Source organism: Clupea harengus, chromosome 2 (assembly GCF_900700415.2).
Source record: "Clupea harengus chromosome 2, Ch_v2.0.2, whole genome shotgun sequence".
Taxonomy (NCBI): Eukaryota; Metazoa; Chordata; class Actinopteri; order Clupeiformes; family Clupeidae; genus Clupea; species Clupea harengus.
This window is the reverse complement of record NC_045153.1, coordinates 227,357-237,356: the sequence shown is the minus strand read 5'-3', so window position 1 is coordinate 237,356 and position 10,000 is coordinate 227,357. Positions and strand designations below refer to the sequence as shown.

At 41.3% G+C, this 10,000-nt stretch overlaps 1 long non-coding RNA gene across 1 annotated transcript in view; it reads right to left on the bottom strand.

Annotated features, from left to right (window-relative positions):
* LOC122128623 overlaps positions 1–5,315 on the bottom strand; it is an 8,156-nt gene extending 2,841 nt beyond the window's left edge. The window contains exon 1 of the long non-coding RNA XR_006151510.1: positions 5,230–5,315. This is a non-coding gene — a long non-coding RNA (uncharacterized LOC122128623). The remainder of the gene's footprint in view (positions 1–5,229) is intronic.
* Positions 5,316–10,000: the final 4,685 nt, after the last annotated feature.

The window sequence follows — 10,000 nt, the reverse complement described above, 5'->3', positions numbered from 1 at the left end:
CCATTTTTTATCTTTTTCCGTGAGTTGTGCGTGGCCCTTTTTACATAGAGTCTGCTAATAAATCTATGAAATGTAACGAAAATTATTTATTTTGCTGTGAATAATGAAGGAAGCAATAAATCCGATTATTTGCCAAACCCTCAAGACCTGTTGCCATGGAGATTTAACGTTACTTTCTGTTTGAAGACAAGGTAGCAGCTAGTGTTGAAGAATGGATGACTTGAAATTGGACGACTTTAAATTAATATATGAAATTGAACATCAACACCTATACGGATAAAATAAATAAACAAGGATAGCAAAACAGATTGATAAGCAATGAGAACGGCAGAAACACAGGCAGGACGTCAGATGACGAGACAGATCATAGTGACACAGGCTGTTTTTTTTAATTTTTTTTCGTCATATGAAGGCTGAGACATTCATAACATCTTATTCAGTCGTACTGGTCCTTTTGTAATGCCAACATGTGCACTTCGTTGTGGATAAGTAAAGCCTATTTTGCTACATTTTTGTAGTCCTGGTAATCTTTTCTTTGGCATATTGGTGAGGTTATTAAGAGGACCATTTCTCAATCGTTTTGTTCTTGATGAATTAATGTTTGTTTAATAATCAATTATTTTTCAACAAATAACTCAATTATAATTACAAAGAGGACAATTCATAACTTTTTATCGCAACTTTCACTTGTTTCGCCAATTTCATTGCAACAAAAACCTAAAAATAAAAACTTTCATCGCAACTTTTTGGAAAAGCTCCTGCGAAATCAGGAATTTTAGGCCGCAAATATCTTAAAAAATGTTCTTCCAGAAGCCCAGAAAGATACACCACTGCAGCGACAAAAGCTGCACACTTTGTGGATAATTGTCATAAAAAGACATGTTCCGATGTTTAGTTGTTATATTGACTGCTGTCATTAAAAGAAACACATGAACACCATGATTCCTTTAAGCGTTTGTGTCGGTGGCCACGCCACGCTGCGCTGCGCCGCGTGCACCGTGCCGCAGCCCCCCCCCCCCCCCCAAAGCTGTAAACCTAGGGGAAACACTGGGCGCTCTTCTGTTTTCATGCACGTTAGTGTAAACCAAGGTTATTATAGTTAACGAAAACTAACGAAAAAACGAAAACGAGGTGTGATTTTTCTTTTCGTTAACTGAAATAAAAATAAAAACGAGGCTTTATAAAAAAACGATAACTAACTGAAACTGTATTGTGTCTTTACAAAACTAACTAAAATAAAATAGAATTATAGAGAAAATGTCCTTAGTTTTCGTCTTTGTCAATGTATTTCATAGATGTCAATTGATTTCATACATAGCGTCTATCTTCCGCCGTACCACTTTTACTACACGCCCCTCACCTGGTATTATGGCGGCAAAAGTCGGGAGAAAGCGACAGAGTCCTATTTGGGATTACCTGGAACAGTAACGTGCGGTGAGGTTCGTGGCTGGTGAGGCACTGACTCTTTCAGAGTCAGATTTACAAATATATAAACCCAATACAGTAGCTTAAATCACCATTCAATTGGCAGCTTGCACATTGACTACTGGTTGTTTTTCATATCAGCATTCTAACATAGGTAAGGTGGCTACATACAGTTGGCAGCTGCTAGCTTGTGATGAACTCGTGTTAATATGTGTGATTATGTACAACTTTAGCTGCAATTTAAGTTTAATTTCTCAAAATCAGCTCACCAAAGTGATCACAACCACTTGTTTGATGTTAAATGGCTTTACATAGACATTAAACAATCCTAAGAGAACGGGAAATTAACGGAGCAAGGGCTTTCTCTGATATCAATGTAATGTTAGCGAATGAGGGGTGAGATACCCCCCTGCTAATATTTAGTCTCCGCTGTACGTCCAAAACCAAATCTATTCTTGAGGTTCAAAATATTTTCAAAACATTTTGGCTTTGGATGTGAGAAGTCGATCGAGTTATCTTCTGTCCCGTCGTTTCAAGCATTCATTTTAGCTACGGCATTGGTCTCCCATTATTGATCAATTCACGTTTTGATTGAAAGTCCAGTTATGAGAAATGTTTTAGCTTAGCTATAGAATCTTCCATTTTCGTAGTCAATGTCAAATATAAGAAGAGTAACGGCAGAACAAGAATAAACCCGACCGGTGGGCTCTCGCATGCTCCCTTTATTGAAGCAGAGGTACTATTTGCCTCCTCTCCGTGCTTTTTCACTGCGGCTTTACGTCAGATCAGCAAAACTAAATAGGTTCTACGCATGCGCTCAACCTAGTTTGTGAGGGATTGCGCAATCTGAGATGAGGCACAGCTCGTCGCTGCCTCACCGTCTCGCTGTCTCCTGTCTGTTTGAACAGGACATGCGCAAATTCTGTTTTTATTACATATTATTTATTATAGCTTGTATCTTCTATTCATTTTGAGCATTTTGTTTTGACTGCCCCCCCCCCCCCCCTCTTGGTTTCTTGCATTCCGCGGTAAAGACTAAAACTAATACTGAAACTAATAAAAACTAAACTCAAACTAAGCATTTTCAAAAAATAGAAACTAAACTAAACTAGCAAACCCGCTTTAAAAACTAATTAAAACTAAACTGAAATTGAAAACAAAAAGTCAAAACGAAATAAAAATAAAAACTAGTGAAAAACGCAAAACTATAATAACCTTGGTGTAAACGACTTTAACTTCCATTCGTCGGTGATTAGATGTGCAGTTACACCCAGGTCGTTACTCACAGAAGTCCAGCGATCCCCTGTCAGCGCCTGATGTAACTTTTAGGAAAAGCTCCCACGAAATCAGGAATTTTAGGCCGCAACTACTGTATCTCAAAATGTTTTCTTTTAGAAGCCCATAAAGATACACTGCAGTGACACAAGCTGCACACTGTGTGGATAATTGTAATAAAAATAAAATATTCCTATGTTTAGTTCAATGTGCAGTTCAAATAATTGTTCAGTTGTTATATTGACTGCTGTCATTAAAAGAAACACATGGACACCATAATTCCTTTAACACTTCCAACACGGAGCTGCCCCGTGGGGCAGTTGGTGGTATTTTTTAGCAATCGCATTTAAAAGCTCCGTGAGTTTTTGTCCTACAGAGATAAAAATAACACCCCGAGAAGCCTTGAATCTTCTCCTTTTCAAATATATGCAGTTCGAAACTGAGAAATAAATGAGCACTTTGTAAGGAGAATAGAGCTAAAGCCTTGCACATTTCTCTCTCTGAGTGTGAAAGCAACCGGTGATGGCCCACCCATTAGCAAATTAGGGCTATTTATATGATAAGATCATGGTAAATCGGCGATCGCTATTGGGTCGCGACGTGGCCACAACTACTGAGAAAACACCCCGTTTCACCTGTAAACAAGTCCACGTTTACTTCATACATACAGCTGAACACGACGAGGGAAAACGTATCCACTTTGAGCTTCGCCTTGACCCAGCCGAGGATATTTGTGATGAGTAAGTTATATTCGTTTGACTAGCTCTTGTAATGAATGCTGTTGATTAACTTATAGGGAGTAAAACGCATGTCATATTATGGAGTTCTGAGTGTAGGCGAATACCGTCAACTCGGCAAGTCGATTTTTAATCATATAAATTACTTCATGTCGCTAAGACTATTATACAGTAAAAAACGTAGCTGGAGATTGAATGTCTGAAGGGGTACAGGACTGTAAAAAGCTTGGGAACCACTGCTCTAGAATATAATCATAAATCAAAAACAGGCCTTAGTGTTTGAAGTGTTAAGTGTTTGTGTTGGTGTCGTGTTGGAAAATTGATATATATATTATAATATATAATATAATATTCCACTGGTTATTAAGACACATACTACTACATATCTAAATACACACAGTTCTAGTCATAGCAAACAGACACATGAATACACATACTTACGAATAAACACACACACACACACACACACACACACACACACTAGGGATGGGCATTCGATTAAATTGTCTTAATCGATCGTCGGGAGAATTAACGATCGATTTTCGATTAATCATTCATATTTTTATATTAAAATTCACTATTTATAGGCTATATATTAAAATGCAGTGAAAATAGAAAAAACACAGCGTGTTTCCTCATTGAGATCTTTATTACAAGATGGACAACTCTTGTGGCAGTTAAACGGGATCTGTTCAATGGTTACACTTGAAAATATGCGCTGCTGTACTCTTAAGCAGCGGAGCCGACAGCTAGAAGCCGGTGCTCATAAACACAACTGACCCTCGTTTTTTTTTCTCCAAAGAAAAATCTGATTATAAATAAATTAGTGCTGTCAATAGATACAAAAAATGAACTAATTAATCTCACATTTTGAAATTCATTAATCTAGATTCATCGCGATTAAAAGTTTGTTTTTCTTCTAAAGACTAAATCTTATAAATTAATGAGTAATCACTTCAGACAGCGTGTATTTTAGACACTGTTGTTTAATTGTATTGTTTTCGTGCTCTCTCGCCGTCGTACAAGGAATGTATGCGAGACCCAATGGTGCCCCTCGACCGTAAATCGTAAGAATTGTCCCCTGAAGCAATTCGAATCACCTCAGTCAATTCGAATCACCTCAGTCAGCCCACCGTCTTCAAATATGTTGATGGGCCGACAGTCACCGGCAACCCAAACTGCTACAGCGTTGGTAACCTTTTCACGGACTGGTCTAGTTAATTTCCTAGAGAAGTCGTGGAGTGTGGGTTGGCGACCATCTAACCTGGGACTGCTTTCTGTCGGGTGCTTTGCATTAAGGTGATAACTTAAAGACGAGCTGCTTCTGTGATCGCTAAATTCAGCTTGACAAATGCTACATACAACTTTAGTTTTGTCGATTGTTCCGTCATTTTGCCTCTTAAACAGAAACTTTCCGCCCAACAATCCCTCAGCTCTCTCCATCTTCAACTACCGTCTCGGTCTCTCTTATGAACTGACTGCAGACACGCAGCGGTTTCGTGCCATGGGTCAACGCACACCCGAAGTAAACAAAGTTGCGTTAACTGCGTTCAAATATTTGATTGCGTTAATCTCGGCCACAATAATCTCATAGAATAACGCGTTAACTTTGACAGCCCTAAAATAAATAAATTGCACGCACACTACGCAACATAACATGCATTAGTTTTATCGATGAAAAAATTGTCATCGAGGAAATTCTTAATGATCAATTAATCGATCGTCGATTAATTATGCCCATCCCTAACATACACACACACACACACACTCACACTCACACACGCATACATACCGTTCTGTTCAGGGAGGTCTTCAGTTTCCTTTCAGGCAGGCTGCCCGCTCCTCCCACATCCACATCCCTCTCCTCCTCCTCCTTTCGTTTCTGGCCTCCTCTCCTCTCCTCCTCTTCCTCCTTTCGTTGCTGCCCTCCTCCTCCTCTCCTCTCCTCCTTCTGTGTTCTCCATGCGCTGAGTCGAAGGTTCTCCAGGGTGTGAATCTGCTGGAGGAGCTCCTGGTTGTGTGTGGTGAGTGTGTGTATCTGCTGTTGCAGACGAGTGTGTGTGTTCTTCCACCGCTGCTCTTTACGCACACACTCCTCCTGCAGCGCACACACCTGCTGCTGGACAGCCTGAGAGAGAGACACATACACACACGCACACAAACATTATATACCCACACACACATTACACACACATTACACACACACTTCTCCTGCAGCGCACACACCTGCTGCTGCACAGCCTGAGAGAGAGAGACACACACACACACACACACATTATATACCCACACACACACACACACATTACACACACACACACACACACACATTATATACCCACACACACACACACACACACCTGCTGCTGCACAGCCTGAGGGAGAGACACACACACACACACACACACCTGCTGCTGCACAGCCTGAGGGAGAGACACACACTCACACACATTATATACCCACACACACACACACACACACATTACACACCCACACACACACACACACACACATTACACACACTCCTCCTGCAGCGCACACACCTGCTGCTGCACAGCCTGAGGGAGAGACACACACACACACACACACACACACATTATATACCCACACACACATTACACACACACACACACACACCTGCTGCTGCACAGCCTGAGACAGAGAGAGACACACACACACACATACACACATTACACACACACATTGCACACACACACACACACCTGCTGCTGCACAGCCTGAGAGAGAGACACACACATTAGAGGGAGAGAGAGAGAGAGGGAGATGGAGGGGAAGCTGAACACAACTGACTGTCCAACCATAGAACCTGAACACATATTATAAACACACACACACACACACACACACACACACACACACACACACACACACATTATAAACCTGATTATAAACCTGAACACATATTATAAACCTAAACACATATTATAAACCTGAACACATATTATAAACACACACACACACACACATATTATAAACCTGAACACATATTATAAACCTGAACACATATTATAAACACACACACCACACACACACACACACACACACACACACACACATTATAAACCTGAACACATATTATAAATGATTATAAACCTGAACACACACACACACACACACACACACACCGACACACACACATAGACACACACACACACACTTATTATAAACCTGAACACATATTATAAACCTGAACACATATTATACACCTGAACACATATTATAAAGGCAGCCACCTTTGACCGTCTGTTACGACCCTGGCGGGTCTAGGCCCTGCCCCATGATGATTGGCATGCCTGTTCTCTATCTGTCGTTACAACAGGTAATTGGATCCAGGTGTATGGGTGATTGGCTGGGCTACAAAAGCCCTGATCAGATGGCAGTCGGGGGAGGTTGGGTTGGTCGTTGGATTTGTATTGAGATTGGATTTGGACTGTCGTTGGTTTTGGATTATCGTCGTCGTTTGTTTATATTACCATTTACCTGACTTTACATTACATCTTTTGTTTCTCTTCAGAACACTGACCTTCACCACACGTTTGCTATAATTATTAGATAAATATATAACCTTGTAAATCATTAATAAATATATTATTATTATCATAAATTCTGCGTGGCCTCCCCTTTGTGTTTCGTGCATTGAGCCGGCTCGTAACACCGTCCAACCATAGAACCAGTGTGTGTGTGTGTGTGTGTTTTACCTGTTTCTGGTCTCTTTGTGCTGAGGTGTGTGTGTGTGTGTGTGTGTGTGTTTTACCTGTTTCTGGTCTCTTTGTGCTGAGGTGTGTGTGTGTGTGTGTGTGTGTGTGTGTGTGTGTGTGTGTGTTTTACCTGTTTCTGGTCTCTCTGTGCTGAGGTGTGTGTGTGTGTGTGTGTGTGTGTGTGTGTGTGTGGGTTTTACCTGTTTCTGGTCTCTCTGTGCTGAGGTGTGTGTGTGTGTGTGTGTGTGTGTGTGTGTGTGTGTGTGTGTGTGTGTGTGTTACCTGTTTCTGGTCTCTTTGTGCTGAGGTGTGTGTGTGTGTGTGTGTGTGTGTGTGTGTTACCTGTTTCTGGTCTCTTTGTGCTGAGGTGTGTGTGTTCCGAGCCGCTGCAGAATGTTTCTCAAACAGCTTCCTGTCCCGCTGCAGTTTCCTCATCTCAGATTGCTTAGACTCCGCCCACTCCGCCTCCGTCCGGGAGCGCGTCGCCTCAAACTCCGCCTTCTCTTTCCTGAAACAGGAAATTGCATCAGAGATGAGGCTGTGTCGGCAGGGATAACGTATTTCCTAAAGGATCCGTATTGAAAACGGACGTCGTCACTTTACTCCGGTCTCTGGTTGGATAAAACTGTCACTTGTGTGTTTAGTTGTATGACTTCTTAAAAGTTTGGTTAACAAGTCAATTGAGCCACCTGACTATAATGGGTCTATTCATATCAGCATGCTAACGTTATACTTATTAGCAGCGAGGCTAGCTAGCTACTATGTGTTCCAATGGATTGTTGGTCTAAGCGTTAGCAGCAACCTAACAATAATGGTCGAGAGCTTCAGTTAAGACCTACAATACTCTGCAACATTCGTGTACCACATGTGTGTATGTGTGTGTGTGTGTGTGTGAGAGAGAGTGTGTGTATGTGAGTGTGTGTACCGTAACTCCTCCTGCTGTGTGTTGTGACGTACAAACATTTATATTTTATTTCTACTTCATTGTATATTTGTTTTCACATGATTTATATTAGTGCTGTCAGTTTAACGCGTTATTAACGGCGTTAACGCAAACACATTTTAACGCCGTAAAAAAATGTATCGCAAGATTAACAGGAGTTTTTTTTTAACATTTTTTTAGATTAACATTCTTTTTGGCCTCGCAAACTGTGTAGTAGGCTAACGTTACGGTTTGAGTGAATGGTGAGCGCGATACGGCGAAATGGATGATAAAAAGCTTCTGAATGGAAAGTTTACTTTTAAAAGTTGTGTTGTGCAAAAGAAGCGAGCTTCACTGTTGTCTGAAAATGTCAACAGGCAGCTGGCTGAAAGCAAAGAAGTAGTAGGCTTACCTTTTATTGGTAACCTAACTGTTACGGTTCAATGTTTCTGAAATAAGAGGCCTGACTGCTATGTTCCCAGCAAACTTGAAAAAAAGAAAATATTAAGCCATGGTTTAACTGCACTATAGGCTGAGTCCTTGTTTACCTGAAATGTGCACTTTATAATTTTATTTTGGACCGCCCTGTTTGGCAATGTTGGTTTTCAATAAAATAAAACATTTGCATAAAGCAAGCCAATCAACTTTTCAATGTTGATAAGGGCATTAAAATAAAAATTAAATGATGGAAAAAATAAATAAACGAAGGGACATTTAGAATAGATAAAAAAAATTCGATTAATCGCGATTCATTTTGTGTTTTGGGAGATGGAGACGGTCGGCGTTTGTGACACATGCCTGAGACACGCGGAGACGTGCAGCGTTTTGGGCCACAGGACTTTGAGACACGGAGCCTGCGGCGTTTCATTGACGCCGGGTTTCATTTTACATATACGGGCCGACAGAGTTTTTTTGTGCACTCATACAGACCGTGAGAGTTTTTTTTGTGTGCTCATACAGACCGTGATTTTTTGTACAACGGTCCAACGGAAAGATTTCATTTTGCCACACGGATTACAACGTGCTTTGCGTTGAATGGACATAATATCGGGAAAACAGGCTCTCGAAATGGACAATGGACAATGGCCTATTTTGTGGTCTGTATGATGTTACCGATGCATGACAAATTGACGAAATATTTTTGTTTGTTTTGAAAATAGAAACTGTTGAAAAGATGCTTTTGAGTTTGAGACTTTGTTTTAAATGTTGAACACGTAACAGTGTGTATGTGTGTGTGTGTGTGTGTGTGTATGTGTGTGTGCATGTGTGTGTGTACCGTAACTCATCCTGCTGTGTGTGTGTGTGTACCTTAACTCCTCCTGCGCTGTGTGTGTGTGTGTGTGTGTGTGTTTGAGTGTGTGTTAACTCCTCCTGCTGAGTGTGTGTTTGAGTGTGTGTCTGTGTACCTTAACTCCTCCTGCTGTGTGTTTGTGTGTGTGTATGTGTGTACCTTAACTCCTCCTGTTGTGTGTGTGTGTGTGTGTGTGTTTGAGTATGTGTGTGTGTGTACCGTAACTCCTCCTGCTGTGTGTGTGTGTGTGTGTGTTTGTGTGTGTGTGTGTGTGTGTGTGTACCTTAACTCCTCCTGCTGTGTGTTTGTGTGTGTGTATGTGTGTACCTTAACTCCTCCTGTTGTGTGTGTGTGTGTGTGTTTGAGTATGTGTGTGTGTGTACCGTAACTCCTCCTGCTGTGTGTGTGTGTGTGTGTGTGTACCATAACTGATCCTGCTGAGAGTGTGTGTGTGTGTGTGTGTGTGTGTGTGTAAGAGTGTGTGTGTGTGTGTGTGTGTGTTGACTATGTGTGTGTGTGAGTGTGCTCTAAGGGGGTCCAGGCCCTGGGCTCTGTAAAGTGTGTGTGTGTGTGTGTGTGTGTGTGTGAGTGTGTGTGTGTGTGTGTAAGAGTGTGTGTGTGAGTGTGTGTGTGT